This window comes from Nicotiana tabacum, chromosome 8 (genome assembly GCF_000715075.1).
Source record: "Nicotiana tabacum cultivar K326 chromosome 8, ASM71507v2, whole genome shotgun sequence".
Taxonomy (NCBI): domain Eukaryota; kingdom Viridiplantae; phylum Streptophyta; class Magnoliopsida; order Solanales; family Solanaceae; genus Nicotiana; species Nicotiana tabacum.
In genome coordinates this window covers 186,456,940-186,467,318 of record NC_134087.1, presented here as the reverse complement: position 1 = coordinate 186,467,318, position 10,379 = coordinate 186,456,940, and the positions used below count along the sequence as shown (strand labels likewise).

At 34.7% G+C, this 10,379-nt stretch overlaps 1 long non-coding RNA gene across 1 annotated transcript; it reads right to left on the bottom strand.

The window, feature by feature from the left end:
* Positions 1-7,800: 7,800 nt before the first annotated feature.
* On the bottom strand, positions 7,801-9,189 carry LOC142162891 (uncharacterized). The gene is made up of 2 exons (XR_012694378.1): positions 8,987-9,189; positions 7,801-8,103 (listed from the first exon to the last, which is right to left on the bottom strand). It is a non-coding gene; the product is annotated as an uncharacterized LOC142162891 (long non-coding RNA).
* Positions 9,190-10,379: the final 1,190 nt, after the last annotated feature.

Sequence of the window (10,379 nt, the reverse complement as noted above, 5' to 3'; positions counted from 1 at the left end):
AGCGAATGAGCAGGGTCAAGTGAGCTTACCTCATTTCCAGCAATGTCTGCAGAATTCACTTTGAAAACTTGCTCGATTTCACCAGAACTTTGTGCCGGAGTAGATTCCTCACGATCGCTGCTCTAATACTATGTCAAAATTAAGGACAATTGAGAGTTGATTTACAAAGACAATGGTGTTTGACATAGAGCTCATGCATGGAAGAATATTCTGGAAGCAGTCGATAAGAATGGAAAAGAAGAAGGTTTTTTCTCATAGCTTGAATGAGTACATGTGAGCTGCTTTTATAGATTCATACGCACGTGACTATCATGCGACACTAACTACCGCTAACAGTATTTAACTAACTCTAACAACAGATGTACATTAGCTGGCTTATTACACACTAACAGAGCTAACTATTTCAATACATATCATGAACTTCCAACTCTAGGGTCGGACTTGTATTGAAGTCATTCTTTCTATAGATTTTTCAAATTTTCCCCAACTAGCTAGCTAGTTTCCTTCTCCTTCTTGCCCTTATATCAGATTCTCCACTTTTATTTGTTTTTTTTTTGCTATATTTGGTGTGGGGTTGGGGGGGGGGGTTAGAAAAAGGAGGTACTCTCTCCGTTTCAGTTTATATGACATTATTTTCTTAATAGTCCATTTTAAAAATAATATATTTTGTTATTTTAAAATAATTTAATTTTAAATTTCCCATTAAGGTTTAATGAGGAATTTTTATAACCACACAAATATTATGGCATATTTATGACAAAATTTGAAATATTTTTGTTCTCTTAAATTTCGCATCGAGTTAAACTATGTCACAATTAGAACATAGAGAGTTTGGGTTAGAATAGCTAAAGAGTTTGACCTTTTAAGTTATGTTTCGACCCAATAATCTATTCCTGACCTGATATCCAATGAGTCGACGAGCCACCAAATATGAAGTATAATCGTTTTAAGTAATGAAAAGAAAAAGATAATTATTTCTACTTTGCTAATATAGCTGGAAAATGCGACTTGATTAAGGAGTCAGTTAATAAGGATTTTACACATTTAGTATAGTTTTAACATATTATAACTACCTCAAATTAGTTATCTTTTTATCAAGCCTAAGTTGCAATTAATATTTATTACAAAGATTTGCATGTATTACCTTGCAAGTTATTTGACTGTATACGTATAGTGCGTAGAACTTATTACAGTCAGACATTTCTATAACATTCCTATATAACAATCATTCACTGTAAAAATCAAGTTTCTTTATGAACCAATATCCATGATATGTTATAAAATATGTTCTCTATAACAGCACTTCACTATAACAAATAAAAATATTTGGAACAAACGAGATTGTTATAAAGAAATTTGACGGTACTTAATAGCAAGAGACTGGCACGTCATTTTCAATCAGTGAGGAGGATGTGTTTTGACAAAATAGCATCTGCATTTCTATTGTGGTAATGGAGTGTTGCGTCGTATAGTAGTAAAATTGGGAATTTGTGAAAGCTTTTAGGGCAAGACTAGTGGTCCAAAGCATACAATAATGGACTAAAAGAAACATATCACCTGTCATAAAATCAAATAGAAAAGAGCATTAATTAAGGATCGATGTTGAATATTCGGAAAGTTGCTGTAATATGGTTGTTGAATATGTGGTTTTGATTTCAAGGCAAGTAGTGGCGAGTGAGTCTTTCTAAATTTGCAAAGGTTAAACTTTTTGTATGGTGAAATCAAATTTGTTTTGTATCCACTGCTTTATAAAGGAAGTCCAATGTTGACGAAGACCTCTCAACAGAAGTTTATAGCCTGTGTCAATTACTAATAAAATTCTGCACTAACAACGAACACACCCATAAGATTTTTCCAAGAAGAATCCTTTAAAATATTACTAGATGAATGGCAGGGTACTTTGATCAGTTTTGTTTTTGACAATTGTTAAGCAGAAAAAGCAAGGTGTCAAAAACATTGTACCCTTAAGGGGTTCATATGAACCCGTCGAAAAAGTATACTTTATACATAAGACAAAATCTACTTTTTATCTCTATATATTATACTTTGAATCCCCTTGACATAGTCCAAAACCATATGTTGGTGGTCAAGGGGGTTAAAAAACAAATTAAGGTCATTGGTTCAATTTTAAAAAATTTTTAAGGTTATTGGTTCAATTCTCACTAGCTACAATTTTTTGTAACTTTTTTCTTTTTTGACCCCCTTAGCGAAAATCCTGTCTTCGCCATTGCTCTTAAGGGCATTCTATAATTCACTTTGAATAACTATTAATATATGGTTTTGATATATGATATTTTGACGTCGCTCCTATTTGAGTTCACAATGTCCTGAAGATCTTTGGAAAAACTTTGCACGTTTTTTGAAAAGAATTTTTTTCTAAAGAGAAAGAGAAGTTCTTCAGAGTTCAGAAAGTACCAAAAGATAGTTTGTAAATGGTCCAAACATCATTCATTTCTTCTTTATATTTTGAAAAAGGAAATTTCTTATGTGGCAATGACAAGTAATTCCAACTCGCACGTAGAGAAAGATTAGTGCTATCGGATTGTCCTTTTTTAAAATCATATTTATAACATTACCGATATAACAGACAAAGTTTAATAATCATGCGTAAATATTAATCTATAAAAGGAGGTAAAGAAATAGCTAATAGATACTTCGACAAATTGTTTGTTGCGGAAGCCAAATGTATAGAGTGTGAATAAGTCACAACTACTATACCAAAAATTATGACAGCCACCAAATAATAAATAAGACAATAAAGCAATAATAAAGGGAACACCAGAATTTACGAGGTTCGGCTAATTTTGCCTACTCCTCGGACACAACCAATATTTTATTCCACTCCAAAAATACAAGTGAAATAATACTAAAGAGAGAAGATACAAATGCCTTAAACAGATGAGAAGGCAAATGAGAGGTGTGTTTCAATCCTAAACATTAGGCCTTCTTTTATAGGGGAAAAATCCCCCCAAACTTAACTCTCAACCAATGTGGGACTTTGGCATTTTGCCAAACTTCAACAAATCTCCACCTTGGCAAAATTCCACATTTTCAATTCTCTCTCAATAACAAATTTTGGTTGTGTCTTCATCTTCAATCTTCAGTGTTCAACAATGTTGATCAAATCCAAACAATGTTGAAACTTGACCGCAGTCACCACCTTTGTCAGCATATCAGCAGGATTCTCTGTAGTATGAATTTTCTTCACCGTGACTCCACCTTCTTCTATGATTTCTCGTACGAAATGATACCGAACATCAATGTGCTTCGTCCTTGCATGATAAACTTGGTTCTTCGCTAATTGAATAGCACTTTGACTATCACAAAAAATTGTGATACCTTTTTGTTCAACACCAAGCTCCTTTAGCAATCCTTGAAGCCAAATTGCCTCTTTCACAGCATCTGTAATAGCCATGTACTCTGCCTCTGTTGTAGACAAAGCAATTGTTGACTGCAAAGTAGACTTCCAACTAACTGGTGCCTTTGCAAAAGTAAACACATAACCAGTAGTTGATCTTCGTTTGTCCATATCACCCGCAAAATCTGAGTCACAATATCCAACTACAAACTGATTGTCTTCCTGCTCAAAAACTAACCCGACATCTACAGTATTATGAATATACCGTAGAATCCACTTCACAGCTTGCCAATGCTCCTTCCCTGGATTGTGCATATATCTGCTAATAACTCCAACAGCTTGTGAAATGTCAGGCCTTGTGCAAACCATTGCATACATCAAGCTACCAACAGCATTTGCGTATGGTACCTTTGACATATACTCTCGTTCAGCTTCATCCATTGGCGACATAGTAGTACTTAGCTTAAAATGGGAAGCAAGTGGAGTACTAACTGGCTTAGTCTTGTCATCTATGCCAAAACGTTGAAGTACTCTCTTCAAATATTCCTTTTGAGATAAACAGAGTTTCTTTGAACGTCTATCTCTAATTATCTCCATGCCAAGAATTTTCTTTGCCTCACCCAAATCCTTCATCTCGAACTCCTTCTTCAGTTGAATCTTCAACTTATCAATTTCTTCCGAATTCTTGGAAGCTATCAACATATCATCAACATATAGGAGAAGATATACAAAGGAACCATCTTTAAGCTTGTGCAAATACACATAATGATCGTATTTGCTTCTCTTGTACCCTTGCCGCAACATAAACTCGTCAAATCGCTTGTACCATTGTCTAGAAGATTGTTTCAATCCGTACAACGATTTTTCAAGTTTGCACACCATATTTTCTTTTCCAGCAACTTTGAATCCTTCTGGCTGAGTCATGTAGATTTCCTCCTCCAAGTTTTCATGTAAAAACGCAGTTTTTACATCCATCTGAACTAGTTCCAAATCCAATTGTGCTACCAAAGCCAACATAATTCTAATGGAGGAATGTTTTACAACTGGAGAAAACACTTCATTGTAATCAATTCCCTCCTTTTGAGCATATCCTTTGGCCACCAATCTTGCTTTGTAGCGAACATCTACTTGGTTAGGAAATCCTTCCTTCTTTGCAAATACCCATTTGCACCCAATTGCTTTCTTTCCCTTCGGGAGATTGGCCAATCTCCATGTATGATTCTGATGAAGGGACTGTATCTCATCATTCATGGCAATCCTCCACTTATCTTCTTCTGAACTTTGAACAGCGTCTTTATAAGTAGTAGGAACATCATCAGCTACAATTGAGGTTGCACAAGCAACCGTCTCTATGAGACGAACAGGTTTCGTTATTGTTCTTTTTGGCCTGCTGGTTGCTATTGATTCAAGTTGTTGTTGAGATTCCTGAGTTGGAATCTCCTCTACTGGCTCTCCTTCCAGAGGGTAATCTTCATTTGTTTCCTCCTCTGCTTCTTGTGTAGGAAAAATAAATTTTCCCTCAAACTCCACCTGCTTGGAAGCACCTTCATTTTGTTTGGTATCTTCTGTTACCTTATTTACCATAGCAAATTCATCAAAGGTAACATCTCTGCTGAATATTACTTTCTTTGTCATAGGACACCATAAGCGATATCCTTTGACTCCAGAAGTAATTCCCATAAAAATAGTCTTCTTTGCCCTTGGATCCAATTTTGACTCCGTCACATGATAATATGCAGTTGAGCCAAACACGTGCAAAGAGTTATAATCTACAGCAGGTTTTCCGTACCATTTTTCAAATGGTGTTTTGCCATCAATAGCAGCAGATGGTAGACGATTAATGAGGTGGCATGCATATGTAATTGCCTCAGCCCAAAATTCTTTGCCCAAGCCATCATTGGACAACATACACCGTACCTTCTCCAGCAAGGTCCGGTTCATACGTTCTGCCACTCCATTCTGTTGTGGTGTATGTCTAACAGTGAAGTGTCGGACGATGCCATCATTTTCACAGACCTTATTGAAATGATCATTTTTGTATTCACCTCCATTGTCTGTGCGAATACACTTGATCCTCCTGCCTGTTTGATTCTCCACCATCGTCTTCCATTTGAGAAAAATTCCCAGCACTTCATCTTTGTTTTTCATTGTATACACCCACACTCTTCGAGAAAAATCATCAACAAAGGTTACAAAATAGTGCTTCCCACCCAATGAAGGTGTTTTGGAAGGACCCCAAACATCAGAGTGTACATAATCCAAAATGCCTTTAGTATTATGGATCGCTGTACCAAATTTAACCCTTGTCTGTTTCCCTTTGACACAATGCTCACAAAACTCCAAGTTGCAAGCCTTTACTCCTTTTAACAATCCTTGATCTGATAGAGTTTTCAAGGATTTTCCTCCAGCATGTCCCAAGCGCATGTGTCATAGCTTGGTTGCTTCTGCCTCTTTGTCGTCACTGGATGTCACTGTCGCTGTCCCAATAACTGTACTGCCACGATAGCGATACATATTATTATTCTTCCGATTAGCCTTCATTACCACTAGTGCACCGGAGCATACTCTCATCACTCCATTTTCTGCAATGATTTTGAACCCTTTTGATTCTAGGGCTCCCACAGAGATGAGATTCTTCTTCAAATCCGGTACATATCGAACATCTATCAATGTTCTGATCATTCCATCATGGTTCCTTAATCGTATTGAACCAATGCCATATGAGGTAAGAGGGCTGTTATCCGCTGTGTGGACGACTCCATATTCTCCTTCTTGAAATTCCACGAACCAGTCCCTATTGGGACACATATGATAGCTACAAGCCGAGTCCATCAACCATATGTCTGAAGATGTTGATGACTCTGTTGTAACTAATGAGAAGTCTGAATCATCACAATCAGCTACATTTGAATCCATAATGGCCTTTCCATTGTTATGTTTGGCCTTATTCTTCAACTTCGGACAGTCTTTCTTCCAGTGCCCTTTTTCTCGACAAAAGGCACATTCATCTTTGCTGGGTCTGGATCTTGACTTGGATCTTCCCTTCTTTGTCCTCGTTTGATTTTGAGGACGACCCCTCACAAATAGTGCTTCTCCTTCTCCGCCCTTCTGTTTTTCTCGCTTTCTTTGTTCATAGCTGTACAAAGCCGAACAAACTTCTCTGAGAGAAACTTCGTCATTTCCATGGAGTAGAGTAGTTTCAAGGTGCTCGTACTCATCAGGAAGTGACGCCAACAACATCAAGGCCAAGTCACCATCATCATAAGTTGTATCCATATTTTGCAAATCTGTAACCAACTTATTGAAACTGGTGATATGTTCATTCATCGTGGTACCAGGAACATAGGTGAAGTGAAACAGTCTCTTCTTCATGTACAATTTATTTTGACTGTTTTTCTTCAAAAATTTATCCTCCAGTGCTTTCCATAATTTACTTGCAGAAGTTTCCTTTGTGTATGGATATTTCTGCTCTCTAGCAAGGTAGGATCGAATGGTACCGCAAGCAACACGGTTGATAATTCTCCAATCTTCTTCTCCAATAACATCTGGTTTCTTTTCTTCAATGGCCAGATCTAGCCCTTGTTGAAAAAGGACATCTAGAACCTCGCCTTGCCACATCCCAAAATGTCCGGACCCGTCAAATATTTCGACCGCAAATTTCGCATTTGACACAATTCTTGTCATAAGCGAAGATGCCAATGATGACGTATTGTTGACACTTGATGTAGATTCTTCTTGTTTATTGTCTCCCATCTTTGACACAAATATTATTTAATAGCTGACGACACAAATCAAGATTATTTCCTTTCTGGTGTGGAAGATCAGACTAAGCTGCAACCACAGAGCATACTCAGACAGAACCTTGACTCAGTTACCAAGATAAATCTTTTCTGATGTGGAAGATCAGACTATGCTGCAACCACAGAGCATACTTAGACAGTACCTTGGCTCTGATACCAATTGTTGCGGAAGCCAAATGTATAGAGTGTGAATAAGTCACAACTACTATACCAAAAATTATGACAGCCACCAAATAATAAATAAGACAATAAAGCAATAATAAAGGGAACACCAGAATTTACGAGGTTCGGCTAATTTTGCCTACTCCTCGGACACAACCAATATTTTATTCCACTCCAAAAATACAAGTGAAATAATACTAAAGAGAGAAGATACAAATGCCTTAAACAGATGAGAAGGCAAATGAGAGGTGTGTTTCAATCCTAAACATTAGGCCTTCTTTTATAGGGGAAAAATCCCCCCAAACTTAACTCCCAACCAATGTGGGACTTTGGCATTTTGCCAAACTTCAACAATACTGACCAATTCACAAATCAACTCTCCGACCAAAAAAAACAACTAAGTAAATACCGCAGAAGTCTGCTTCTGGATTCTAATATTAATCCAGTAAATAGAGCTCTTAAATGAGTCCGCAATTCTCCTCTTTTGTTCGGAGCCTATAATTCTCTGATTGATCAAATATTAAACCCAATAAAATGACGAAGAATTAAAGAGGGAAACAATGGGTATTACACAATCTCTTTTTTTTTCTTTTATATCCTATCAATTTGTCAAAAATTTGCCTCCAAAACTCAATAATTGGCCGAAAATAAAGATTATCTGTGAGCGGTGACCAGAGTTTCTATAAACCTTAATCCATCAAACCTCGGTTCAAATTTATCTGATGATGGCTGCACTGTCTTAGGCATTGAAGAATTTTCATCCTTTTTCTTCCAACTATTATCCTGAAAAATATTATTAAACAAAAAAAGAATAAGAATTAAACTTTGTCACCCTTCACCGAAATGAAAAGAAGAAAATGCAAGCAAAACGAAAATAAGCAGATACTGATCTAAAATATCAAGCAATTGGGTACACTATACAATTGCAGCCACTACTATTTCTTGATATTAAGCTCACGTTTGGATATAGATTTAATTGAAATTTGAAAAAGGAATTTTTGAAATTGTGTTGAAAATAATTTTTGAAAGTTAGAAGTTGTATTTGGACATGAATTTAAATTTGAAAAAAATTGAAGTTTTGTGAGGGAGGGAAAATATTACACCCAAAAACTGTCCAAAATCAATTATTGGGAACTTGAAAAAAAAAATCAAAAATATATCAAAAACTGATCATGTTCCATGAACGAGCAGTATTTTCAAGAAAAATTGAAAAAACGTAGCCAAAATCTATGACTAAACGGATGCCAATTGTCAACTTAGTAAAAGTACATATTTTTCTGAAATTATACAAGCTGGCGGTGAATACAGTGGCATTTATACAAATATAGTGGGCGTTTGGACATAAAAATTGTAAAAATTCGAAAAAAAGTAAAAAAAAAATTCTAAGTCAAAATGGTACTTGAAAATTAGAGTTGTGTTTGGACATGAATATAATTTTGGATTGTTTTTAAATTTGTACGAGTGATCTGAATAAAAAATTTAAAAAAAATCTTTTGGAGTATTTCAAATTTTCGAAATTCGTGAAAAATTTGAAAAAAAGTGAAATAAATTTCATGGCCAAAGGGCTCTATAGTGTAATAAAGTTATGCCAAACATGACAGAAAAGAGGAAATATAAAGCGAATGAAGACTCAAATTAAAAGGAGAAGAGAAGAAGGGAAATTTACCTGATTACGAGAAATTCGAACTTTGGATGAAGACGTGGAACCACTAGTAGAGATAGCAGTGGCAGAAGCTGCTGCAACGAATGCTAAAAATACAGCAGATTTCCTCTTCATATTGTTTGGTTAAATGGGTGGTGAGAATTCTGATTTTAAGAGATTTTCAAGCAGAGAGTAGTTAGGGCAGAGAAAATTTTAATGTTTGGGGTGACAGGGAAATTGGTAAGGGGGATTTTATAGAAAGTGAAAAGAATTGGACGGCTGTGTAAAAGTGGGACCCGCACGTCGGTCAGTGTTTAGAATAAGTACGCGGCAACCATTCTCCGCCCTATATTTTTGGCCTTAGATCTTTTCTTTTTGTGGCCTTAGATTACAGTCATATTTTTTTTTTCCAATCTACAGATTATAGTCATATTTATAGCCTGAGCTGGAAATTCATATTATTTGAAATGTGCTTTTTTAAAAAGTACTTTTCGAAAAATTACTTCGGTAGATAAACAGTTTTTATTGGCTAATTAATCTTAAAGAACTTTTAAGCAGTAATTTGTGTTTGGCATATGAAATTCCGAATAAGGACATTAATAGATTTACTTAATAGTTAATATTATAAGTAAGTAAACAATCTCAAAATTTTGTTACTAAAGACAATAATTAAATTTTTTTATTTTATTTAAGTAAAATATGAAAATAAAATTAAAAAATACTTTAATTCCTTTAAGATGATCTAAATATATTAAAAATTATTCAAACAAATATAAAAGCATTCACCCCTGAAGTCACTATACATTAGAAAATTATCCTAAAAATAAGAAAAAAATACTTATACATCAATAGCCTAAATATTAGGTTTAAAATAAGTAAGGTTATTTTGGCATATACTATATTTTGTTAAGGGTATTTTTGGTAAAAAGAAAAGTCAAAACTGCTTGAACTTCTGCTTTTAGGGAGAAGCTACTTTTTCTACTTGGCCAAACAGACTATTAGACTTTCGAATTTTCGTTCATTTTCCTTCTAAACTCATTTAAAAGGTAGTTGAAATGCTATAAACTTTCATTATGAGCAAGGTTTAGAAATAGTTATTAGTTACGTTACATTGAGTCTATTATATGAATTTATTTTGATAGGCAAACACTCTATTCTTTTATTTTGCAAGACATTATTTAATTAATCTGTTTTAAAAAGAGTAATAATTTTCTATATTTAAAATTATTTCTTTGAATTTCTTATTTTAAATTTAATGACATGCTTCTATTGTCTAAAAATCTCATGAAAACTTTAATAGGATAATTTTAAAAGTTTACTTTTTCTTAATGATTCAAACTTCGCATATAAAATAAAAAATTTAATATAACTAAAAAATATGTGTATGGATCATAAAATCAATCTTTGCTATAAGCTA